Genomic DNA, 27,482 nt, shown 5'->3' on the forward strand with positions numbered 1-27,482 from the left:
CAACTATTTACCCTTTCCATTTTTCTTCCTTCCCTCCTGCATATCTGTTTCTACTGGGATTATTCTCCTTTTGCCTGAAACTTTCATTCTTTTGGTGCCCATCTATTGGTGAAGAATACGATTTTTCATTGCCGAAATGTCTTTATTTCACTGCCAATATTGAAGTTTTCTCTTGTTGTAGAGTTCTAGGTTGGCAGGTTTTTTTTTTTAGCACTTAAATATGGCATTAATCATTTTTGTTGCAAATGAACTGCAACTCTTCTTGATGCTCCTTTGAAAGTAATGTATCCTTTTTCTTTCAGTGCTTTTAAGGTTTTGTCCTTGGGGTTCAGCAGTTTTCCTCTGATGTATCTCAGGGTGTGTGTTGACTTTTATTGACGTGTACTAGATTAAAAGTGCACATATTGGGCTTCCCTGGTGGCGCAGTGGTTGGAAGTCTGCCTGCCAATGCAGAGGACACGGGTTCGAGCCCTGGTCTGGGAAGATCCCACATGCCGCGGAGCAACTAGGCCCGTGAGCCACAGTTACTGAGCCTGAGCGTCTGGAGCCTGTGCTCCGCAACAAGAGAGTCCGTGATAATGAGAGGCCCGCGCATCGCGATGAAGAGTGGCCCCCGCTCGTCGCAACTAGAGAAAGCCCTCGCACAGAAACGAAGACCCAACACAGCCATAAATAAATAAATAAATAAATAAACCCAAAGTTTGAAAAAAAAAAAAAAAAGTGCACATATCAGGGACGTCCTGGTGGTCTAGTGGTTAAGACACTGCACTTCCACTGCAGGGGGCGTGGGTTTGATCCCTGGCTGGGGAACTAAGATCCCGAATGCAGATCCCCGGTGGGGGAATTAAGATCCCACATGCCGTGCGGCGCGACCCAAAAAAAAAAAAAAAAAAAGTGCACGTATCAAATGCACAGCTTGATGAATTTTCACAAATTGAGCACGCTTATGTGTTCCAGTAACTTCTCTCCAAAGGTAATGCCTACACTAACTTCTAACAGCATGGGTTAAATTTGCTTGTTTTGGTTCTTTAGGTCAACATGAAAATTCTCTTCACTCTCTTTGTGTGTGTGTGTGTGGCTTCTGTTCATCCAAATGTTTGTAAGATTTGTCCATAATAATGCAGGGAGCTGTAGACCTTCAGCTCTGGTTGCTCTGGAGAATTCTATTGCGTGAATCACCACAATGAGTATATCCATCCTAGTGTAAATAGGCATTTGCTTAGCTTCTAGTTTAGGTTAGTGATGGATAATGCTGCTTTGAATTTCTTAACACATGTGAAGTGATGAACATATATGTGCATTTTTGTTGGAATAAACCTACGAGTGTAACTGCTGTGTGTTGTGCTAAACACATTTATTCAACTTTAGTAGGTACTTCTGAACATTTTTCAAAGTGATTGTATTAATTTAATTAATACAGATTAATTAATTAATCTGAGTGTTCTGGTTATTCCACATCCTCACCAAGCCCTCCAATTTTGCATCTTTTTATTTTAGCCACACTGTGATGGGTGGTGGTACCTTTGTGGTTTTACTTTGCATTTCTCTAATGACTGATGCACTTGGGAACACTTTCCTATGGTTTTTGGTCGAGTATTCATTTTATTTTTGTGAAATGTCTGTTTGAGTCATTTTCTCATTTCAGAAAATTGGGTTGACTAACATTTTTTACTAAACAATAGGAAGCTTTCTCTTTTTCTTATTATGCATGTGAGTCCTTTATCAGATATGTTCATTGTGATTATCTATTCCTAGTCTAGCTGGGGTTCACTTTCTTATTGGGGCATTTTGAAGAATAGAATTTCTGAATCTTATTATAGTCCCATTTATCTAATTTTTATTTTATATTTAGTGCTGCTGCAAAATGTGAAGAAGCTTCCTGTGTATTCCTCCCAGAACTATATATGTACTTTTTAGATTTATGTCGTCAGTCCTTGGGAAATAATGGTGTGTGTGTGTGTGTGTTGCGTGCTAAGAGTCCACATACATTTTGCATGTGGAAATCCGATAGATACAGCACAGTTTATTGGAAGGACCATCCTGGTCTCATTGAGCTGCTGGGTATCCTGTGTCATATCGCAGGAGACTGAACCCATCTGTTACCAGCCTTTCCATCTGTTCTAATGTTTAGTTTGTGTGTCTGTGCGCCCATATCACATGGTTCCAGACACTCTAGCTTCATGACACCTAGGAGTGTGAGTCTTCCAGCTTTGTTTTTCTTTTTCAAGATATCATTGAATAAGTTTGGCCCTCAGTATGTCTAAGAAAAAAAAAACTCCCTGGGTTTTATATATATATAGCAGTTCGTATCTGCTAGTATCAAACTCCTAATTTGTCCCTCTCCCCACCTTTTCCCCTTTGGTAACCAGAAGTTTGTTTTTGTCTGTGAGTCTGTTTCTGTTTTGTAAATAAGTTCATTTGTATCATTTTTTAGATTCTACATATAAGTGGTATCATATGATATTTGTCTTTCTATGTCTGACTTAACTTCATTTAGTATGACAATCTCTAGGTCCATCCATGTTGCTGCAGATGGCATTATTCCATTCTTTTTTATGGCTGAGTAATATTCCATTGTATATATGTACCACATCTTCTTTACCCATTCCTCTGTCGATGGACATTTAGGTTGCTTCCATGTCTTGGCTATTGTGAATAGTGCTGTAGTGAACATTGGGGTGCATGTATCTTTTCGAATTAGAGTTTTCATCTTTTCCAGATATATGCCCAGGAGTGGGATTGCTGGATCATATGGTAACTCTATGTTAGTTTTTCCCTGGGTTTTGATTGAAATTTCATCAAATCCACAGATTCCTTTTGGGACTATCAACATCTTTACAATATTGAGTCTTTCTACTCTCTATTTAAAATTTAAGACTTCAGAGTTTCTCTCAATATGTTTTGTAGTTCAATGTGGTGGTCTTACAGATCCTTTCTTAGATTTATTGCTTTTATTATATGTTTTTAGATTATTGTGTATGTCATTGGTTTTTTAAAATTTTATTTCTACCCCCGCCCTTTTTTTTTTTTTTTTGCTGTTATGAAGAAACATGGTTGGGTTTTTGTGGACCTTCTATGTAACAGCCTTGCAAAATTCATTTATTAATTTTGGTAGTTTGTATAGTCTCTTGGATTTTTTATGTACACAACAGTATATTCTATTTTAAGTGACAGTTTGTATTACTTTGTTTCCAATGCTTATGGCTTTCATCCCTTTTTCTTGCTTTTTTGTACTGGCTAGAATCGCTAATGAATACAAATGATGACATCAAGATTTCACCGTTTAATATGATGCTTTTTGTAGGGCTACTTCCATCTTCTTTACCAGATTAAGAAATTTCCTATTTTACTGTAGTGTGTATTTTTTTGTTCTGTTTTGTTTCCTTTACTGTGAATGGCCATTTAATTTTCTTAAATGTGTTCTGCATCTGTCATATGTTCTGCATATAATTTGTCTCTTTTTTCCTCTGTTAATGAGGAAAGTTATAGTGATGTGTTTTTTTGTTTGTTTTTTGGTTTTTTTGGCTGCGTTGGGTCTTCATCACTGCACGTGGGCTTTCTCTAGTTGCAGGGAGTGGGGCCTACTCTGTTGCAGTGTGCAGGCTGTTTCTTGCGGTGGCTTATCTTGTTGTGGAGCACAGGCTCTAGGCGCGCAGGCTTCAGTAGTTGTGGCTCACGGGTTCAGTAGTTGTGGTTCGCGGGCTCTAGAGCACAGGCTCAGTAGTTGTGGCACACAGGCTTAGTTGCTCCGCGGCATGTGGGATCTTCCCGGACCAGGACTCGAACCCATGTTCCCCTGCATTGGCAGGAGGATTCTTAACCACTGCCCATCAGGGAAGCCCCTACTGATGTATTTTTAAATGTTAAGTCATTCTGCATACAAGGTATAAATCCCACTTGGTTATAAAATAGTATTGTTATTATATAACTATATTATTTGCTCATTTTTATTAAGGATTCTTGAGCAAGATTAGCTTGTAATATTTTATCACGTAATATCCTTAGTTGGGCTTTGAAATCAAGGCTTTGCTTGAATTCCAAAATGGGATATAGAAAACAGTATAGATCTTCCTCAAAAAATTAAAAATAGAACTACCATATGACCCAGCAATCCCACTTCTGAGTATATATCTAAAGGAAATGAAAACAGAATCTCTAAGAGATTTCTGAATTCCCATGTTCATTGCAGCGTTATTCGTAATAGCCAAGATATGGAAGCAACCTAAGTGTCAATCAACAGATGAATGGTTAAAGAAGATGTGGTATATTTATAAGTGGAATATTATTCAGCCATGAGAAAGAAGGAAATCCTACCATTTGCAAAAGTAAAGATGGACCCTGAGGGCATCATGCTGAATGAAATAAATCAGACAGAGAAAGACAAATGCTGTATGATCTCACTTCTATAGGGCATCTAAAAAAAGCCAAACTCATAGAAATAGAGGGTAGAATGATTGTTTTTTAAGGGCTGGGGTGGGGAAAATGGGGAGATGCTGGCCAAAGGGTACCAGCTTGCAGTTGTAAGACGAAGTTCTGGGGATCTAATATATAGCATGGTATAGACAACAATACTGTACTCTAGACTTCAAAGTTGCTAAGAGACTAGATCTTGTTCTCAGCACAAAGAAGAAGAGAAATGGCAACTATGTGATGGGATGGATGTGTTAGCTAATGCTACAGTGGTAATCAAAGTGCAATATTTAAATGTATCAAATCAATATACTGTACACCTTAAACTTAAACAATGTTATATGTAATTATGTCTCAATGTAAATAAACAGACAAATAAATTCATGGGATATAAGGTATATTCTCTCTTTTTTCTCACTGAAATGTTTTTTATAAGATTGGTGTTATTTTTCCTTTAAAGTTTGGATGAATTCACTTTGAAGTACTAAACACTGTTTTATATGTACTTATCTTGGGTTTCTCTGAGGTTCTGGAAGCAGTGGCTTGATGGCTGATCCAATTTGGGAAACAAAAATGGATCACTTTGGTTTTTTGTTTTGGTTTGGTTTGGTTTGGTTTTTGTTTGTTTGTTTTTTGGCCGTGCCATGCAGCATGCAGGATTGGGTTCCCTGACCAGGGATCGAACCCGTGCCCCCTGCATTGGGAGCACTGAGTCTTAACCACTGGACCACCAGGAAGGTTCCCAAAATGGATCACTTTGGATAATTAAAAGCTGGATAAAATTAAAATTAGATAAAACTGGATAATTTCTAGGTCATTATCTCCTCAAATATTGCTTTTTCTTCATTCTCTCTCTTCTTCGCTCCTAGGGCTCCAATTAATCATACGTAGAAACTTTTTCCTGTGCTCCACAAGTCTCTTAGAATTTTCCTTTGGGTTTCCATTTTCTTTTCTGAGTACTTCAGTCTGGATAGATTTACCTTATGTCCAGTTTATTGTTTTTGTCTTCTGCACTGTTCCGGCCCCCCATGACCACGAAGTCAGGGTCCAAAAATCATTAGGATCCAATGACACGAGAGGTCGTTGTCAGAAAAGCCATGGTGACTGGAGATGTCTTCAGTGACTGAAGTCACAAAATTCAAGGGAAGCCAGAAAAGCCATGGTCTGCTAATAAGCAAGACCTGGAATGTTAGCTCATCTCTCTTAGGACAGAAAGAATAAGTCACCCCAGGTCTCTGAGTAATGCCTCTTGGTCATATGCTCTCCGGAGACTGTCTGAGCATCTCCTTCAGGGAAGATGCCCATTTTCCTTTGAGTCTCCTTTGCAAAGAGTGTGGGGTGTTCAGGTGGCGAGCCAGCTCCGTGAACCAGCGCTGTCCAATGAAAATACAGTATCCACCGCAAATACTAGCCACGTGTGCGTTTTTAAATGTCCACACTAAGAAAGCAAAAAGAAACTGGTGGAAAGTAATTACACATAAGTAATTATGTTTCATTTAACCCAATCTGTTTTAAAATGTTATCTTTTCGGTGTAAAAAATGACCAACGACATAGCTCACACTCTTTCTTTTTACTATGTCTTCCAGGTCCAGGGTGTGTTTTATAATTGAAGCACATCCCGGCTGAGACTGGCTTTGTGTAGATTGATCAACAGACACCTGTGGGTAGCGGCCACCACGCTTGACGGAGCATCTCTAAACACACCCTTGGTACCTGAAGTAAGCAGAGGTCTCCTTCAGTCAGTACATCTGTCTCTGTCTCTGGCTCTTCCTCTCTTCTGTCTCGCTTAGTCTGACTTTATGCAAATTCTCTGTCTCTCCTTTTTTTTTCTCTCTCTCTGTCTCTGTCAGTGTCCTTCCGTCCCACTGAGTCTGGAGGGCCTCTCTGTGTCACCAAGAACCTTTCTCTGTCCCCAAGAACCTAAGGTGGACCTCCCATACATGTCACTACCTGGGTAAAAAGCTTAAAACAGCCCGTCTGAGCCCCATAGAGGACTGGGGCTAGCTGGGCATGCTCACAGGTGATCACAAGCCTCGGGATATCAGTGGGAGCCCATCATTCGTAAGAGGTTTGATGTTCACCATCCTTCAGTAGCATCTGAACGTCCTTGCAAGGGCAGAATCACAGAGCCTGGGGAGAAAACAGCCCAGGGAAGCTCATCACCATGGGAAGCTCTCCAAGGAGGATCAGGGGAGAGGGCGAGGCAGGCAGGTGCTGTCCCATCCATGGCCAGCATGTGCAAACAGAGGAACTGAAACAACCCAACTCGACAGACAGACGTGCGGGGTATGAGGTGCAGAAGCTTAACCCCAAGTATGTTTCGGTTTTCCTATGGATTTTCTCACAAAAAGGGAAGTAACTGCTTTCCTTGAGCTTTGTTCTTTCACCGCCACCCGCATCAGCAGTGAGGGGTGCTTCATAGCATAACTGATGTTTCACCAGCTTTGCAAGCAAACCGCTGCTCGCTTATCTGGAACACCATTCACGGCCCACCATCAAGTTCAGGTGGGCAATTTGGTTCTTTTCGCAAAAGAATTTTATTTCTTAGACTAGTTTTAGGTTCACAGCAAAATTGGGCAGAAGAGGGGCCTTCCCTGGTGGCACAGTGGTTAAGAATCCGCCTGCCAATGCAGGGGACACGGGTTCGAGCCCTGGTCCGGGAAGATCCCACATGCCGCGGAGCAACAAAGCCCGTGCGCCACAACTACTGAGGCCGTGAGCCACAACTGCTGAAGCCCGCGCGCCTAGAGCCCGTGCTCCGCAACAAGAGAAGCCACCGCAATGAGAAGCATGCACACCGCAACAAAGAGTAGCCCCCGCTCTCCACAACTAGAGAAAGCCTGCGCGCATCAACGAAGACCCAGTGCCGCAATAGATAGATAGATAGATAGATAGATAGATAGATAGATAGATAGATAGATAGATAGGTAACTAAATAAATATTGAGCAGAAGAGAAATTCCCTGACGGTCCACTGGTTAGAACTCTGTGCTCTCACTGCCGAGGGCCCAGGTTCAATCCCTGGTCAGGGAACTAAGATCCCACAAGCTGTGCAGTGCGGCCAAAAAAGAAAAAAAAAATTGAGCAGAAGATACCAAGGTTTCCCATACACCCCCTGCCCCCAGACATGCACAGCCTCCCGCATTATGAACACGCTGGCACCAGAGTGGTACACGTGTTACAACTGATGAACTCACATTGACTCATCATAACCACCCAAAGCCCATAGTTTACATGAGGGCTCACTCTTTTTCTTTTTTTCTGAATTGTTTTTTTTTTAATACAGCAGGTTCTTATTAGTTATCTATTTTATACATATTAGTGTAAGAGGGCTCACTCTCGCTGTTGTACAGTTTATGTGTTCGGGCAAAGGTATGATGCCATGCATCCACCACTGCAGTATCATACAGAGTAGTTTCACCGCCCTAAAATTCCTCTCTGCTCCACCTGTTTATCCTTCCCTCCTTCCTAACCCCTGGCAACAACTGATCTTTTTACTGTATCCATAGTTTTTCCTTTTCCAGAATGTCATAGAGTTGGAATCATACGGCATGTAGCCTTTTCAGACTGACTTCTTCCACTGGGTAATAAGCATTTAAAGTCCCTCCATGTTTTTTCATGGCTTGATAGCTCATATCTTTTTAGCACTGAATAATATTCCATTGTGGATGGACCACGGTTTATGTATCTATTCACCCGCTGGACAGCATCTTGGTTGCTTCCAAGTTTTGGCAGTTATGAAAAAGCAGCTGCCGTAAACATCTGTGCGCAGGGCTTTGTGTGGACGTAACTTTTCAATTCATTTAGGTAAATACCAGGGAGCACAGTTGCTGGATCATATGGTAGTGAGCAGGTTTAGTTTTGTAAGGAACTTGCCAAATGGTCAAAATGTACCATTTTGCATTTCCCACCAGCAGTGAATGAGAGTTTCTGTAGCTGCACATCCTCGCCAGCCTTTGGTGTCAGTGTTTTGGATTTTGGCCACTCTGAGTAGGTGTGTGGTGGAGACTTGGTTGTTAAGATATTGAAAGAAGTGCAGAGCGTGGGCTGAGAAGTCAGACGGAATGAGATCTTCCTCTGATCCTGTCTCCTACAACAACCTTGGACAAGTCCCTTTCCCCATAAACTTTCATAAATGTGAGTTTTGTGAGTTCCCTTTCTTCAGAAGCCAGTTGACCAATACTTAGTCATTGCCTGTCATGCGCTTGGTGTCTGGGGTACAGGAGTGAACAAAACAGATATGGTCCCGGCGCTCAGCAGAGCTTCCATCCAATGAGGGGTTAGAATCAATCAGTTACTTAGCTACTCATCAATTATTTAACTACCACTGTGATATGAAAAAGGGGTAACACTCACCACTGTAACAGATCAACCCTAAAATACCAGTGTGTTAACACAAAGGGAGTTTGTTTCTTACTCACGACCGATGTGGGTCTTCCTGGGAAGCGTTTGAATTTCCTGTCCTAGGAGGTCTCAGGAACATCAGCCTCTTCCATCTGTGGCCCCACCATCCTTGTGGGCAGCAGTGTCCTCTGCTTCCAACCAAAGGAAAGAGAAAGAGAAAGCAGAAAGGGTAGGTCCCCCTGTAAGTCGCTGGCCTGGAAGTGATACACATTATTATTATTTTTTTTTTTATAAATTTATTTATTTATTTTTGGCTGCATTGGATCTTCATTGCTGAGCGCGGGCTTTCTTTAGTTGCGTCGAGCTGGGGCTACTCTTCATTGCGGTACACGGGCGTCCCATCGCGGTGGCCTCTCCTGTTGTGGAGCACAGGCTCTGGGCGCGCAGGCTTCAGTAGTTGTGGTATGGGGGCTTCAGTAGTTGTGGCTCGCGGGCTCCAGAGCACAGGCTCAGCAGTTGTGGCACACGGGCCTAGTTGCTCCGTGGCATGTGGGATCCTCCTGGACCAGGGCTCGAACCCGTGTCCCCTGCATTGGCAGGCGCACTCTTAAGCACTGCACCACCAGGGAAGCCCAATACACATTATTTCTGCCCAACTTTCTTGGCGATAATTACTTACTACAGTCACAAGCAGATGCAAGGGAGACCAGACTCCCTTGTGGAAAGCCACCTCCCAGGAGTATGGATAGCAAAGGAGCATGTCATTATGACCCCGGCAACTGACGCACCATCTGAGCTGATGGATGCCTCCGTACTAGAAGGCACCAGCTAAGCTGGAGTTCTGAGGAACATTAAAGGCATGCATTTCCACGTTCTCTCCAGAAACCCACCAAGTGCTGGCTAAGCTGAAGGTAGTTGTCAGGAGCAACCAGAAGAAAGGGAGGTGGCCGTGGGAAGGGGGGTTGGTTCCTCACCTCCCTCACCCTCTGTTCTTGTCTCTGTGAAGGGCTCCACGTGGCCCATTCATTTCCCCCTTGATCCGAACATGACGGGCGGGACCTGAGACGGGGCAACCTCTGGGTAGGCGTCCAACCTGAAATCGCCAGCCGTGGCTTTGGCTGCCATAGTGACGGTGGCGAAGGCCTGAATTGTCTGCTACCATGTACCACGGGTAGTTGGGTAATTTGGACATGTTCCTGAACTCTGGTGAAATCTTTATCCCGGAGCTCAAGATTTCCATCTCTATGCAGACAGAACCCATCAGACCTGGATAGCTCCCAGCCCCAGAGGGTCACGAAATTCTTCTGGTCCAACAGCGAGTCTGGCTCATCCAGGACGATGACTCTAGAGTAGCTTTCTAGAAGGGGATCAAATCTAGAGCCTCACAGGACTCCCCTGGTGGCCCAGTGGTTAAGACTGCACGCTTCCAGTGCAGGGGGTGCGGGTTCGAGCCCTGGTCAGGGAACTAGGATCCCACATGCCGTGTGGTGCAGCCAAAAAAAAAAAAACCTAGAGTCTCACCGAGTCCAAGCACTTAAGAGTTTAGACTCCAAAAGCATTCCCCAAATAAGCCCACCATCCCAGCCTTTTCTTATCCAGTTCTGGCTCTGCTGGTGAGAGTCGACTGCATTGATCCAGGATAGACCTTATCACTTTAGGACAGAGACTTACTCTCTCGTATCCAAATCTTGTGGCCCAGACTCAGCCCTAGTAGAGAAATCCAGGTTTAAAATGCTCCATTCTTCACTCAGAATCCGTATTTGATTAAGCCCCTAAGCTCCTGGTTCAAGGCCGGGGCAGGGAAGCCTGATGCTTGGGTAGACAGTACCGTCTTTCCATAGTCTCTGCTCCCCCTTGAATCACTGAGGTCCCATAGCATCGATCCAGGCGGGACTGTGGTCTAGGGAAGGCCCTGGAGTTTCAGCATTCTGGTCCCCCAGCCCAGAGGTCCCCTCCTGCCGTGTCAGAACTCACCAACGGAAAACCAAAAAGTAAACATGGCAGGCACGATGCCGCCTGCCCAAGACTCAGCCTTGCCAACGGACAGATGTACGGGCTGTGGTGCTCAGAGACTCAGTCCCAACCATCTCGCGGTTTTCTTACTAAGTGTTTTAACAGAAAGTTCATCCACGTGACCTAGTTCCTCCTTCCCTTGACTGGGGGTCTGGGAGAGGACAACTGTTCCAGCCACACTCATGCCCTACTTGCATCTCCCATCCAAACACCAAATCCAGATGGGCAAGGCTGGCCCTAGGGTGTGGAGAGAGATTCTGAGCGCCGACAGGGGTTAGACATAAATGGTGCTGTAATGCCAGCTCTGTCTCACGTAGAACATGGGACCTTAAGCAAGTCACCTTCCTAGGGAGGTGCGACTCGGTGGCTTTCCTTTTATGTTGTTTCAACAAATACATATTTATTGGGTGTCTCTTAGGGACCTGAGTCTGTGCCAAACATTTGAAATATGCAAATTAATGGAGCTCCCAGTCTAATGAGGAAGACACACGTCAAAGTTCTCCAAAAATCATGTGATTGCAGAGGTGATATGTAACCTCTAGTAACACTAGATTTCTTTTTCCCCACACATCAACCTCGAAAGCTCAGCAGTTTGTCTCAGTGGAATGTCTATTTCTCACTCATGTAACTCTTCAGTACGGGTGCCCCCAGGTCGGCAGTTGGAGTTCCTCCATGGGGTGACCCGTGTTCCCAGGATTCTTCCAACTTTTGGTCCCAGCACCCACTAAGATCTTGGAGTACTCTGCTACCAGAGAGGGGAAGGAGAATGAGAGAGTGAAAATGATGCGTCCATTTCTTTCTTTCTTTTTTTTTTAAATTAATTAATTAATTTTTGGCTACGTTGGGTCTTCGTTGCTGTGTGTGGGCCTTCTCTAGTTGTGGCCAGCGGGGGCTACTCTTGTGGTGCGCGGGGTTCTCATTGCGGTGGCTTCTCTTGTTGTGAAGCACGGGCTCTAGGTACGTGGGCTTCAGTAGTTGTGGCATGCGGGCTCAGTAGTTGTGGCACGCGGGCTTAGTTGCTCCGCGGCATGTGGGATCCTCCCAGCCCAGGGCTCGAACCCGTGTCCCCTGCATTGGCAGGCGGATTCTTAACCACTGCGCCACCAGGGAAGTCCCACATCCATTTCTTTTTTTAAAAAAATCCTGAAGTGGCAGGTATCACCTCTGCTCTCATTCCATGGATGAGAATTCGTCATGAGTCCACAGCTGGGTGTAAGAAAGTCTGGTAATACAGTGTCTTGTGGGGCAGTGATAACACAATATATGAGAAGCCATGAAAGTTTGGTGCACGGGAAGCCATAGCTTACTCACGCCGTAGGCGCTCCAAGGGAAAAAGTGGCTATGACTCTGCGTAAAAAGGGGACTTGACCTTGAGTGCAGACCTCGGGGGAGGCCCCCCCCATGATGCTGAGCTTAAGTAGGAGTGTGAGGACGGATGAACTGTCAACAGCGCTGAGAGTTGAGGAGAATCTAGGCAGGATCCTGACTCTCGCCCTGAGTCAGGAAATAATTTTGCGAGTTCTAGGAAGTTGACACAGTTCCCAAAGCACTGGAAATCGGAAGACATTGAGGAGATGCTTCAATAGGGATTGAATGTGCAGGGCTTTGTAAAAGGCTATGTAAAGATCCGGGATTTGATCTTTAGGATAGCGGGAAAGGTTTTAAACGTAAGCCTGGCATCGTCAGATTTTTGTCTAAGATAGGTCTGTGCGGCCACTTCATGGAGACAGAATCGGAGGAGGCAATAAAAATAAGAACTCACATTTTCTGAGCACCTGTTATATGCTGGTCACTGTTTTGAGTCCTTCATATGGATAGTTTGCTTAATTCTCACAAGACTCAGTAAAGGAATTTACTGATCTACTCCTCAGTAAAGGAGTTGATCTGTTTTATAGATGACAATGAGGCTCAGAGGGGCAACTAACTTGATTAGTGCTGTGCATCAAATAAGTGTTGGAGCTGGATTTCAACCTGGGAAGACCCTATGTTCTCACCTATTATTGTGATACTATATTTAGCAATAATATATAATATAAATGTACATTTTATATTTATTAAAGAAAACAAAAACTGTGTGTATAGACCAGTTAAGGAGCTCTTGCCCTCTGGGGAAGAGTTGAGTTGCTTGGGGTAGGATGATACCTGTCAGGATTTTTTAAAAACGCATGGTTTCAAGAATGGAAACTAGGCTGAAAAGAAATGCTGATGGAAGTTTGGTTCCCAGAAATGTCTGACTATGTTGTTTTAGATTACACTTCCCACTGCAAAAAATAAAACAAAACAAACAAAAACAGGGAAGAAGCATAAAGAACATCTGTTTGTCAGCCTTGGAGAGCTTCCAAGGCAGACAGAATTTATGGTTCCGAGTTGCAAAAGGGGAAGGAAACCAAGAGAGGGGAATTTATCACTTGGGGATAGTTTTCCATTGACAGTTTGCTGATACTAAAAGTAAAAGCAGCAGAGAAGAGACTGAAAAGCTGGATGGAACTTTTGGCCGTCTCATTAAACAATATTTTCAAATTGAGGGCATCAGGCAGAAGGGCCCATCAGGGGGAAGTACCCCATAAACAGCCCTGAAGGGCCACATCCTGGGATGAAGGTGATCTGGGCATTAGCAAGACCTCAGAAGGGGAGAAACCCGGTTTTAAAAAGTGAAAAGGACTGGTCCCTAGTCCACCTGCCTTCCAGAAGCAAAAATATATCCTCTCTGGAGGAGAACAGCCATACAGAGTGGCAAAGTATCCCCGAAAACATCACACGCAATTATTGGCGCATAATCAAAAGCAGTAAGGCATCATGTGGTTAAGATTAGCCCAAAGAACCCAGGGTGGGGGGAAAGTATGTAACAGAAATAGACCACATTGGACTTCAAATTACTATAACCACTATGTACAAATAAATGGCAAGATGGGGAATTTCAACAAAGAACTAGAAAATATGAAAACAGATAAATACAAATTCTAGAATTGAAAAATGTAGTTACTGAAACTGTGAACTCAACTATGGGGTTAACAGCAAATTGGACTCAGCTGACGAGAGAAAGAGTGACCTGAGACATAGGTCAAGAGACATATCCAGACGGAGGTACAGAGAGACTGAAGAATAAATATTCAGAAGAGGGCATGAGTTACCTCAATTAATAAAATAAAGGGCATGAGACAAGTATGGGACATGCTAAAAAGGTCCAACATACGTGTAACTGGAGTCCCATTAAGGGGAAGAGAGAGACAGAGGGAGGGATGCAGAGAAGGAAGAGAGAGAGAGAGAATTGCAGAATTGCAATCTCATCTCACCACTTCTGCTAACACAACCCTGGTCTGAACCACGTCAGCTGTCACCTGGATTATTGCAAGAGCCCCCTAACCGCCCCTGCCGACTCGTTATTGTTTGGTTTGGTTTGGGTTTTTAACATTCTTTTTTATATTCTTTTCCATTATGGTTTATCCCAAGATATTGAATATAGTTCCCTGGGCTATACAGTAGGACCTTGTTTATCCATTCTATATGCAATAGTTTGCATCTGCTAATCCCAAACTCTCAATCCATGTCTCCCCCACACCCCCTCCCCCTTGGCAACCGCAAGTCTGTTCTCTATGTCTGTGAGTCTGTTTCTGTTTCTTAGATAGGTGCATTTGTGGCATATTTTAGATTCCACATATAAGTGATATCATATGGTATTTGTCTTTCTCCCCCTACTCATTTTTAACCTCCCCCCTTTGGTCTAATCTCAACCAAGCAGCAGTGTCACCCCGTTAAACATAACAATTCCCTCCAGAATTGGGGCCAAGCCCGGCAGATAGGGGAGGGCGGACACAGCCATGGCTGCCGAAGCGCTAGGGATGCCAGCCAAGCTTGGTTCTGGAGTTTGGGCAGATCTAGATGAGAGAAAATGACTAGCCAACATTATGGCTGTCATGCTAGGAAGTCATTTCCTTGAGAGTAAAAATCTGTTGAAGGAAAAAGGTGGATCTTACAAAAACGATGACGAGGCAACCAAGAAAAGCTAGCCAAAAGCTGATTCCTATGGAACGTTGTATTATTCCTGGGAAATTATGGGATAAAATAGGACTTTGGCTTTGGGTGGAGGCCTTGCTGAGAAGAGCAACAGTGGAGGTCTGCACAGGGAGAGATTCTCCCTGTCCACCCCCAGTCTCCAGAGCCGGGAGGAGGCTGTCAAGTAAGACCCTGGTCTGTCTCCTTTGAGAGGGAAGGTCTGAGGTGTATGTCACCAGTTCCCAATTACCAGCCCTCAGGATGGAGGTGCAAGAATGATGTCTGGGTGTCCACACCGGGATGTCCACAAGAGGACCGAAGGCAGCTCTCCTGAAACGGTTGGCACTGTTTCCATATCTATAATACACCAATATGCATTCATGAAAACCAAATCTCTTGTTCCTCCAAAAACTAAAAATAGAACTACCATGTGATCCAGCAATCCCACCTCTGGGTACTTATCCAAAGGAAACGAAAACCCAATCTCGAAGAGTTATCTGCACTCCTGTGTTCATTGCAGCATTATTCACAATATGCACAAGATATGGAAACAACCTAAGTGTCCATCAATGGATGAATGGGTAAAGAAGATGTGGTGTGGGACTTCCCTGGCGCTCCAGTGGTTAGGACTCTGCACTTTCACTGCTGAGGGCCCAGGTTCAATCCCTAGTCGGGGAACTAAGATCCTGCAAGCCATGTGGTTTGACCAAAATTAAATAAAATCACTTATTAAAAAAAAAAAAAAGATGTGGTGTATATATGAATACTACTCAGCTACCAGAAAAAATGAAGTCCTACTATTTGCCATAACACGATGGTTGGATCTTGAGGGCATTATATTAGGTGAGATGAGTAAGACTGAGAAAGACAAATACTGTATGATATCACTTATATGTGGAATCTAAAAAAAGTGAAATAGTAACAGAGAGTGGAATGGTGGTGACCAGGGGTGGAGGAAACAGGGAGATGTTGTTTAAGGATACAAACTTGCAACTAGTAGATAAGTCCTGGAGATCTAATGCATAGTATAGTGATTATGGACAATAAAACTGTATTCTAAACATTAAACCTGCTAAGACACTAGATCTTGAATGTTCCCACCGCAAGAAGAAATTATAATTATGTGACACAACAGAGGTGTTAGCTAACGCTACAATGGCAATCATACTTCCATATAAACGTATCAAATCAGTATGTGGTTCACCTCATACTTACACAATATTATATGGCAGTTGTATCTCAATTAAAAAAACGGGAGGGTCCAGTAGTTAAGACTCTGTGCTTCCACCGCAGGGGCATGGGTTTGATCCCTGGTGGGGGAATTAGTATCCCACATGCTGCGTGGCACGGCCAAAAAGAAAATAAATAAATAAATAAATAATAAAAGTTAAAAAAAACAAACAAACAACAGGATCTTTCTCCAAAATACAAGCCAGATTCCATGGAATAAAGCGCGTGGATAATAAAATACAATTTGGCAATAAAATGCAAGCCTAACTAGGCACTTTGTATCACTCTGCTCAGAGTCATTCCAGGGCTTGCCATCTCAGTCAGATTTACAGGGCTCTGCATCTTCTGTCATTGTATCTCTTCACCGGCTCTGCTTCAGCCACATGGGTATCTTTGCTATGCCTAGAACACACCAAGCATGCTTCTGCCTCAGGACCTTTGCACATGCCGTTTTCTCTGCCTGGAATGTCCTTCCGCCAGAGATGCACGTGGCTCCTCACCCCATCCTGTCCTCTAGTCCTGCACCAATGTTTCCTTCTCACTTAGACCTTCCCAGACCACCATCCTTTCTAAAACTGCTACACTGCCTCCAGATTGTATATTTATCTTTTGCTGGTTTTTTTTTTCCTTCAGCATGTATCACTACCTTGTTATGTATTTTCTTACTAATATTCTTTACTGTCTGTCTCCCTCTAGAATGTATTGCTATTCTAATCTCTAGAGGTTTTTTTTTTTTTTTGGTAGTGTTTCCCACTGTGTCCTTGCATCTAGAACAGTAACCGGCACGTAGTAGATATTCAGTAAATGTTTTTGAATGCTGATGGATGAATAGATACATACAGAATATGGGAAGTATACGGAAGCATATAGTGCGTTATCATCGAATACAGTTCCAGAGACGAGATTTCTATATATGACTCTGGGCTCTGCTAGTTGTAAGTTCTGTACTTTGAGCAAGTTAATCAATCTCTTTGTGCCTCTGCTTCTTCCTCTGTAAATTTTTCAAAGTAATTGTTCCTAGCTCAGAATCACATCAGACTTCTCATCGACCACTGTGGAAATTAGAAGATGATGGAGAAATGTATTTGAAAATAACCTATGTACCAGTAAGGAGAGATCCCAGAGTGTATTGTTAGGTATCAAATCAAGGTCAAGACAGTATTTATGGGACTTCCCTGGTGCCGCAGTGGTTAAGAATCTGCCTGTCAGTGCAGGGGACACGGGTTCGAGCCCTGGTCCGGGAAGATCCCACATGCCGCGGAGCAACTAAGCCCATGCGCCACAACTGCTGAGCCTGCGCTCTAGAGCCCATGAGCCACAACTACTGAGCCCACGCACTGCAACTACTGAGGCCCACGTGCCTAGAGCCCAGGCTCCTCAAAAAGAGAAGCCACCGCAATGAGAAGCCCGTGCACCGCTGCAACTAGAGAAAGTCCCTGCGCACAGCAACGAAGACCCAACGCATCCAAAAATGAATAAATTTTTTTTAAAAAGTGTTTTGTGTTGTTTAAATAAGTAGAGCATACTATAGAAGAATAACTTTATAACATCCAGGACCGAGGAGGAGTTTCCTAGATTCTTTTCCACATTTAGTTTCTCAATCCAACTGGAGTTAATTTTTGCATATGGTGTAAATTAGGAATCTAATTGTTTTATTTTTCCAAATGGACAATTAATGCTCCCTTTTTTTTTGCATCTAATCAATAGATCTTTATTGAGTACCTGCTCGATGTCAGACATTTGTTGAAGGAATAGCTAGGTTTCTCCTTGTGATTTATTTTGAAAATTGTACAATCAGGTACTTTTATTATTTTTAAATTTATTTTATTGAAGTAGAGTTGATTTACAATGTGTTAATTTCTTCTGTACAAGAAAGTGATTCATTTATACACGTATATATATTCTTTTTCATATTCTTTTCCATTGTGGTTTATCCCAGGATATTGGGACAGTTAATGGTCTTAATTTCATTCATGAAAGTGCTTCTTTTCTCCACTGGTATGTGATGCTCTGATAATCAAAAATAAATACATAAGTAATTGCTACCTGTAAGGCGCTGAGGGCACAGGCTTAATGAGAACAGATAAGGTACAAAGATCCCTTCTAAGACTGCTGTCCATTCCCATCACCTTCCCAAACACAACCCCAAACCTTTCACTCAAGTCGGAGTTCCCTTTTTGTTCCTCCACAGCGCCCTCTGCTGCCTCCTGTCAGATCCCACGTCGCAGAATGCCTAGATAATGATGGACATTTCTCACATCTGTCCCCTACCCTAATTCACAAGCAGCTCCAGGGCTGCTTCTTCTCTGTCCCCAGAACGCAACATAGGCCCAGGAAAGTGATTGCTAAGTGTCTTAAGTGAATAAATCAGCCAGCATTTGTGGTTTTCTCTTTGGCAAAAAAAAAATTTCCAGAAAAACTCACGACTGTTGTGGAATATTCAAAAAATACAGAACAGCACACAGAACAAGCACTACCCGTCAGTTATACACCAGCGAGATCCACTGGACTTTGCCTCCTTTTATCCACTTTTTTTTTCAATTTTCTTATTGTGGTAAAATACACATAACATAAAAGGCACCATCATAACCGTTTATAAGTGTCCAGTTCAGCAGAATTAAGGACATTTACATTGTTGTACAACCATCACCACCATCCATCTCTAGAACTATTTTCATCCTGCAAAACTGAAACTCTGTACATTAAACAACCAACCCCCAACCCCCTCCCTCCATCCCCTGTCGATCACCGTTCTACCTTCTATTTCTATGAATGTGACTCTTCTAGGAACCTCACCTAAGTGGAATCATCCAACACTCGTTATTTTCTGGTTTTCTTTTATAGTAGCCATCCTAATGAGTGTGAGGTGGCTTTTATCCAGCATTAAAGGCTGTTTTAAAATATCAAAATCCTGGGTAAGAGTCCTCCCCTCCTGAACTCATCCTGCAGCCTTTTGATGGGCTCCAAGTGGTGGGATGGTTGGGGGGTGGGCTAGGGGTTGGGCTCTGCCTCTCTTCCAGGTTACTCCTGTAGCGGGATCCCCACCAGGCACAGGGAGGTGGGCACATTGGGAGTTTGTGTCTCCCGTGTTTCAGAGAGTTGCTAGAATCCAGGAGATGGACCAGGTTCCTTTCGTGAACATTATCATTGCATGCCGCTCAGACCTTTCTCCGAGATCCCATTTCAGTTCAGTTCAAGTGGGAGAGGGGGGAGTGGAATTCCACGCAGACTCAGGCCAGCTGGGTCTTTCACTGCTCACATGGTTGAGGAGTGAAGGAAGCTGGGCCTCGAGGCTTTGGGCTGGCGGATGCTGGGCAGGGGTGGGGGCGTTTGCAAGTAGGGTGATAGAAACGTAATCAAGTGTCCGATTTATATATTTAGCATGAATGATAACGAGGATAGTCAGCATTTGTTAAGCGATTTCCAGGTCTGCACTAGGTCCGTGACATGTTTTACTCCCATCAGTTGCTCAGAATCGCCTGACACAACGGAAAGGATTCCTGTCCAGGTCGGAGGAAGAAATGAGAGCCCAGAGGGGAGACGTCACCTTCACAAGGTCACACAGCAGCTGTTGCGGGTGATGGGACCTGTTACAGATTGTGGTACACGGAAGAATGCTCCCCCCACAAAAGATGTCCACTTCCAAAGTCCCAGAGCTTGTAAATATGTTGCACTACGTGCAAGAGGCTATTAAAGTTGCAGGTAGAATCAAGGTTGCTACTCAGCTGATCCTGAGGTGGGGAGGTGAGCCTAGATTAACCAAGGTGGGTTCCAGGTAATCACGAGGATACTTATAAGTAAAAGAAGGAGGCAGGAGAGTCAGGGGGAGACTTGAAGATGAAGGACGGGGCCGCGAGCCAAGGAATACAGGCGTCTCTAGAGGCTGGAAAAGGCACGGGGACAGATTCTCCCCAGGAGCCTCCAGAAGGAATGAAGGCCTGCCCAGTGAGACCCATGTTAGACTTCTTGCCTCAAGAGCTGTAAGTTAATACATTTGTGTTTTTCTGAGCCACAAAGGCTGTGGTCATTTGTTACAACAACCATAGGAAATTACTACAACCCTGAGAGCTGAAAGCAGAGCTGGCATTTGCACTGATCTTTGATCTTTACGTCCTATATTAGTCTGCTAGGACCGCTGCAGATTGGGTGGCTTAAACAAAAGAAATCTATTGTCGTATAGTCCTGGAGCCTGAAATCAAGGTGTGGGCAAGATTGCTTTCTCCCGAGGCTTCTCTCCTTGGCTTGCAGACAGCCAGCTGTCTTCTACCTGTGTCTTCATGGGGTCTTCCCTCTGTGCCCGCACACGGAGAAAGGTAGGTATCTGGTGTCTCTTCCTCCTCTTGAAAGGATAGAAGTCCTGTTGGATCAGGGCCCCATCCTTACGACCTTGGTTAACTGTAGTCATCTCCTATTTCTGCTTTGATTTTTAGTGGAACTCATCCTGCTTTCATATTCACTGATATTCGGACACAATGACGCTGCTGCATGATAACCTTTATGAGCACGTTTTCTTCTCTAGGAACAAGGAAGTATATGGTCGGTAAGTTGTGTTTTTTTAATAAATTTATTTTTTATTTTTGGCTGCGTTGGGTCTTTGTTGCTGCGTGCGGGCTTTCTCTAGTTGTGGCGAGTGGGGGCTACTCTTCGTCGCGGTGCATGGGCTTCTCATTGCAGTGGCTTCTCTTGTTGCAGAGCATGGGCTGTAGGTGCTCAGGCTTCAATAGTTGCAGCACGCGGGCTCAGTAGCTGTGGCTCACGGGCACTAGAGCGCAGGCTCAGTAGTTGTGGCGCACGGGCTTAGTTGCTCCGCGGCATGTGGGATCTTCCCGGACCAGGGCTTGAACCCGTGTCCCCTGCATTGGCAGGCGGATTCTTAACCATTGCGGCACCAGGGAAGCCCGGTAAGTTTTTTCTAAAGTACGTTACTGCCTTGGGAGATGGCATTGTTGTCGGTTCCTTTGATTATTCGTATTTTGTTGATCGTATTGGGATGTTCAAGTTTCTTGTGCCAGCCTCATCGATTTGCACTGCTGTTGGATTTGCATTGTTGCTGTTGAGGCTAGGGCGGGCCACCCCAAAATATGCCACCATAGACATGTTGTTTATTTTGTGTTGAAGTTGCTTGAGGAGCAGCTGATGTGAGAAGGACACTCTGGCCTGTGTCTCCCTGAAAGCGTCTCTTATACGAGAGGTACCCTTCCTGCATCTGGAGGTAGAAGGACACCCTTATCCTCAGAGACAGGGAATTTGGAGCCAAAAAGCCTGTAGAAACAAACCTTGCTGCTTTACTAATTTACTAGCCAAGCCCCAACTCTTTAGATTCTTCACCAACTAAACATCCAAAGCCTAAGTTTCTTTGTACTGTCAATTCCTCACCAATTTATTCTTTGTCCAAAAAGTATAAAAGCTGCCGGCTTTAGCCACTTTTTAGGTCCTATTTCTATGAGTTCTCTGTGCGGACTAATTAAAATTTGTTTTTCTCCTGTTAATCTGCCTTGTGTCTACTTTATTATTAGTCCAGACACAATAAGTCAACAGGGGTAGAGGGAAAATTTCCCCCTCCCCGACATAGTTCGGTGTAATTTTAAATTTTATTTCTTTATTAACAGATTTATTGAGGTGTAATTGATATGTATTTTTAGAAACCTGCACATGTTTAATGTATATTATTTGATGAGTTTCGACCCAGGTAGTAATGGTTTTAAAGCTCCTTCAAGTTCGTGCATTTTCTGTCCGTTCTGCTCTTCAAAATGCCAGCTCATTCCAGGCATTTTCATCTCCCAGTACACATGGGGAGGTGGAGGCTCCCCAAGGAGAAAGGATGTGGGGAGGGGTTGGGGAGAGCTGGGGGGCGGGGAGGGCGGTCACCTGGCCCTGGTCCTGGAGGCTGAGGGGCAGAGACCGCCCACCGGGGACTGCAAAGAATTAACTTGTATCTTGGGCTCCCTCTTGTGGCCGCAGTGGAGAAATCCCCTTCCAGGTTGAAGGAAAAATATTTGTTTACTTAGGCTGCGTTGGATCTTCGTTGCTGCGCGGGGGCTTTCTCTAGTTGCGGTGAGTGGGGGCTACTCTTCGTTGCGGTGTGGGGGCTTCTCCTTGCGGTGGCTTCTCTTGTTGCGGAGCACAGGCTCTAGGTGCACGGGCTTCAGTAGTTGTGGCACACGGGCTTCAGTAGTTGTGGCACGTGGGCTCAGTAGTTGTAGGTCACGGGCTCTAGAGCGCAGGCTCAGTAGTTGTGGCGCTCGGGCTTAGTTGCTCCACGACATGTGGGATCTTCTCGGACCAAGGATCAAACCCCTGTCCCCTGAATTGGCAGGAAGATTCTTAACCACTGCGCCACCAGGAAAAGTCCCGGAAAAATGTTTTTTTATCCTACAAATTCATTTCTTCATTCAGTAAGCATTTGCTGATCCTCTACTGTGTGCCAGTCACTGTTTGAGGTTCTTGAGGTCCATCAGTAAACAAAACAAAAATCCCTGCCCTTGAGGATATTATATTCTTGCAGAGGGAGACAGACAATACACAATATAGATTCAAATTTCCATCTATGTCCCTGGTACCCAGAAGAGGGGCTTAAATACTAGAAGCTTCAATGGCACTCTACTTAGTAAATAAAATAAATTGTCTGGGTAATTATGATTGGATTTCTATAAAAGGCCAGCTAATTATAGCAGGGTTCTAGGAATTGGCCCATAATTATGTACAGTCACTGAAGTATGTAGAGTAGCTAGAAGCACCTAGGGGATTATGGTATAGTCTTAGGAACCACCAGCTGGGTAATTGCACCAGGAGCTCCTAGAACCAGCTGGGTAATTAGAGTCCCTGGAATCTGCTGGATAATTACCACAGACTCATGGAATCTACAGTAATAAGAGAAGGGTCCCAAGAAAAGACATCAGGAAATGCTGGAGATGTTTTTGATTGTCACAACTGGGGAGTGATGCCATGGCATCTAGTGAATGGAGGCCAGGGTTGCTTCCAGGCATCCTGCAATGTGCAGGACAGTGCAGGACAGCCCCACAGCAAAGAGCCATCTGTCCTGTTTCAGTCTGTTCAGGCGGCTCTAACAGAATGCTATATAGAGTGCAGTAACAAACATTTATTGCTCACAGTTTTGGAGGCTGGGAAGTCTGAGATCTGGGTGACAGCATGGTTGAATTCTGGTGAGGGTCCTGGTCTCCTCACATGGTGGAGAGAGAAAATGGTCCCTCACCAGACATGGAATCTAGCAGCACCTTGGTCTTGGACAGCCTCCAGAACTGTGAGAAATAAATGTTGCTCATAAGCCACCTGGCCTCTTCTTTGTTACAGCAGCCAGAGCAGAGTAAGATGTTGATCAATGCCTGAAAACATTTTATATATACTGAACCCTTGAGTAAGGTTAGTTAGTAAAAGTAGCAGTGATTGTACTCTTATTCGTAGTGTATCAATCCAGAGTCTCAGTTTGCAAGCAACAGAAAATAACTGGTTAGTTTTGGCCAAGAAGGAATTTATTACCAAGATACTGGGTAGCTTTTGGAATGGAAGGGAAGACTAGAGAAATCAAGCTGTGAGAATGGGCAGGAAACAAAGGAGGCAAAGCATCTTTGCCTTAACTCAAGAGGAAAAGTCCCACCCGTGGGACTATATGATAGGTTGAGCCCAGGACCCCTGCTCATTGTCTACCTGTGATATTGTGGTTTATAGTAAGAAATATAATTTGGTCTTTTTCTCTGTTTCTGTCACAGAGCTCCTAAAACCCTTGGAATTTCCTAAGTGATAGGAGTGATAAAGGTGTCTTGATATTCCTAACAAATCCCTTTCAATCTCCCCTGAATTTGTTAATGAGGCGACTTTTGGAAGCACCTGAGGGTGGGGCTGGTTGCCAGGGGAACCAACCGTGTGATTAGAGGGTTGGAACTTTCAGTCTCACCACCCTCCCCCCAACCCCGACCTCCAGGGAGGGGAGAGGGGCTGGAGGTTGAATCAATCACCAATGGCCGTGATTTAATCAATCTTGCCTATGTATTGAAGCCTCCATAAAACCCCAAACGGAAGGGGTTTAAACGGAGAGCTTCCGGGCTGGTGAACACGTGGAGATTTGGGGAGGGTGGTGCCACTCAGAGAAGAGAGTATGAAAGCTCTGAGCCCCTTCCCATGTAAATACTTTGCATCTTTTCCATTGAGTGAACGGTAAGGCACCCAGCTGGTGTCCGGAGAATTGCTTGGTGGTATGGGAAGAAACACATGTGGGAATGGGTGTCAGAAACATACTACCTCAAACGGTGGAGACAGCTGCGACAGAGGAAGGCCGAATAGACTTCCCACTAAGGCTGGGACCGCTGGGAGCTTCTTTCCAAGGAAGAGAAGGGTCCCAGCTCAGAGATCCGACAGTGACACACGCGCTCTGCAGCGCTGTGGCTACCGATCCTGGTGACTCCTTAAATAAAACCTCTCTTCCCACGCACGTTTTGCCAGGTGCCCGGAGGGTTTTTTTAATAACTGAAGAGACTAACAAGACTGAGGGTGAGATGATTGTTACAGGCTGAGTTTTTCCTGCAACATTTTATTATGAAAATGTTTCAGACACACAGAGAAGTTGACAGAATGTCACAGTGACTGCCCACATACACACTACCTGGGTTCAGCCATTGACATTCTACTCTGTTTTATCACGTAGCTATCCATCAACCCACTTGGGGTGTTTGGGGTGGGTGCCTTTATTATTTTTTTAAATTATTTCATTTTTTAAATTTTCGGCTGCATTGGGTCTTCGTTGCTGTGCGTGGGCTTTCTCTAGTTGCGGCGAGCGGGGGCTACTCTTCGTTGCCGGGCGCGGGGTTCTCATCGCGGTGGCTTCTCTTGTTGCGGAGCACGGGCTCTAGGCGCGCGGGCTTCAGTAGTTGTGGCACACGGGCTCAGTAGTTGTGGCACGTGGGCTCTAGAGCGCAGGCTCAGTAGTTGTGGTGCACGGGCTTAGCTGCTCCGTGGCATGTGGGATCCTCCCGTACCAGGGATCGAACCCGTGTCCCCTGCATTGGCAGGCAGATTCTCAGCCACTGCGCCACCAGGGAAGACCCTGGGGTGCCTTTTTTTTTTTTTTTTTTTTTTAAATAATTATTTATTTATTTATTTTATGGCTGTGTTGGGTCTTTGTTTCTGTGCGAGGGCTTCCTCCAGTTGCGGCAACCGGGGACCACTCTTCATCCCGGTGCGTGGGCCTCTCACTATTGCGGCCTCTCTTGTTGTGGAGCACAGGCTCCAGACGCGCAGGCTCAGTAGTTGTGGCGCACGGGCCTAGTTGCTCTGCGGCATGCGGGATCTTCCCAGACGAGGGATCGAACCCGTGTCCCCTGCATTGGCAGGCAGATTCTCAACCACTGCGCCACCAGGGAAGCCCCTGGGGTGCCTTTAAAAGTCAGTTGCAGGGACTTCCCTGGTGGCGCCGTGGTTAAGAATCTGCCTGCCAATGCAGGGGACACGGGTTCGAGCCCTGGTCTAGGAGGATCCCACATGCCACGGAGCAGCTAAGCCCGTGAGCCACAACTACTGAGCCTGCGCTCTAGAGCCAGTGCTCTGCAACAAGAGAGGCCACCGCAATGAGAAGCCCGCGCACCACAACAAAGAGTAGCCCCCCCTCACGGCAACTAGAGAAAGCCCACGCGCAGCAACGAAGACCCAACACAGCCAAAAAATAAAATAAATAAAACAAGTAAAATAAATAAAGTCAGTTGCAGACTTCAGTATGCTTCCCCCTGAATATTTCAGCAAGTGCATCATTACCTAGAGTTCAAACTTCATGTTCCTTCTTTTTTGTTGTGTGTTAAAATGTGCATTCAGTGAAATGAAATGGACACATTTAAATGTACTAGGAGCTGTGTTTTGACAGTTAGATACCCAAACCACTATCAAGATGTAAAATACAGTCATTGTTCCTGAAAAATGGTGGGTGCAGGGGCTGGGGGGGATGGGGAATTGGTGTTTAGTAGGAACAGAGTCTCAGTTTTAGAAGTTGAAAAAGTTCTGTGGAAGGTGGCGATGGTTGTACAACACTGTGAATGTGTTTGGTGCCACTGAACCGCACACTTAAAAATGGCTAAAATGGAAATTTAATGTTATGTGCATTTTACATTTTAAAAACGAAAAATTAAAATTGAATAAAAACAACCTTAAGTGGGGATCATTAACTTCATTTTGCAGCTGAGAAAACTGAGGCCAGATCAGGGGTGTGAGTTCCATGGGACTGCAGACCTACACAGTGAGGGATTTGGGATTTGAACCCACGTGTGTGTCCCTCTGAGTTCATCCATTTTCCTTCTCCAGGCAGTTTTCCATCCTCTTGTGCAAACATTCCCAGCAGTTGTAATAAAAATAGCAGAAGTAGTGGCGGTTGTAACAGTAAAAGGAAACATGATAACCAAGATGAGTTCCATCCACTCACCAGATTCTTACTCAGCCGTAAAGCGAAGAAGAGCCGATACATTCCACGCTGTGGATGAACCTCGAAATGTGACTCTGAGTGAAAGACCGCACATAGAAGGTCGCCCACCGTATGATTCCATTTCTAGGAAATGTCCAGAACAGGCAAATCCAAAGAGACAGAAAGCAGATGTTCTGGAACTAGATAGAGTGATGCTTGCACTGCTTTGTGAATGTGCTAAATGTCATTGAATTGCATGCTTTAAAATCATTAATTTTTAAATTACTTTTTAATTAATTTTTTTCAAAACTTTTTATTGACGTTTAGTTGACTTACAGTGTTTTATTAGTTTCAGGTGTACAGCAAAGTGACATTATATATATATCCATATATATACTTTTTCAGATTATTTTCCATTATGGTTTATTACGGGATATAAAATATAGTTTCCTGTGCTATACAGTAGGTCCTTGTTGATCTATTTGATATATAGTAGTGTATTTCTGTTCATCTCAAACTCCTAATTTATCCCTCTCCCTCCCCTTTCCCCTTTGGTAACCAGAAGTTTGTTTTCTATGTCTGTGAGTCTGTTTCTGTTTTGTAAATAAGTTCATTTGTACTATTTCTTAGATTCCACATATAAGTGATAAAATATTTGTCTTTCTCTGGCTTACTTCACTTAGTATGATAATCTCTATCTAGGTCCATCCATGTTGCTGCCAATGGCATTATTTCGTTCTTTTCTATGGCCGAGGAGTATTCCATTGCGCGCGTGCGTGTGTGCGTGCGCGTGCATGTGCGTGTGCGTGTACGTACCACGTCTTCTTTATCCATTCATCTGTCAAAGGATGCCTAGGTTGCTTCCATGTCTTGGCTATTATAAATAGTGCTGCTATGAACACTGGGGTGCATGTATCTTTTCAAATTCGAGTTTTCATCTTTTCTGGATATATGCCCAAGAGTGGGATTGCAGGATCATATGGTAATTCTATTTTTAGCTTTTTAAGGAATTCTCCATACTGTTCTCCATAGTGGCTGTGCCAGCTTACATTCCCACCAACGGTGTAGGAGGGTTCCCTTTTCTCCACACCCT

The 27,482-nt window shown here is 44.3% G+C and overlaps 1 long non-coding RNA gene across 7 annotated transcripts in view; it reads left to right on the forward strand.

Moving 5' to 3' along the window:
* Positions 1-27,482, forward strand: part of LOC309648339 — a 40,582-nt gene that overhangs the window by 1,426 nt on the left and 11,674 nt on the right. For 6 of the 7 annotated variants that reach the window (XR_014256608.1, XR_014256609.1, XR_014256610.1 and 3 more), the window contains exon 1: positions 3,801-6,129. This is a non-coding gene — a long non-coding RNA (uncharacterized lncRNA). Of the gene's footprint in view, positions 1-3,800; positions 6,130-27,482 lie in introns of those variants that run through there. The other variant, XR_014256607.1, reaches the window with a different exon arrangement.

Source organism: Balaenoptera physalus (genome assembly GCF_965194825.1).
Source record: "Balaenoptera physalus genome assembly, chromosome: 19".
Lineage (NCBI taxonomy): Eukaryota > Metazoa > Chordata > Mammalia > Artiodactyla > Balaenopteridae > Balaenoptera > Balaenoptera physalus.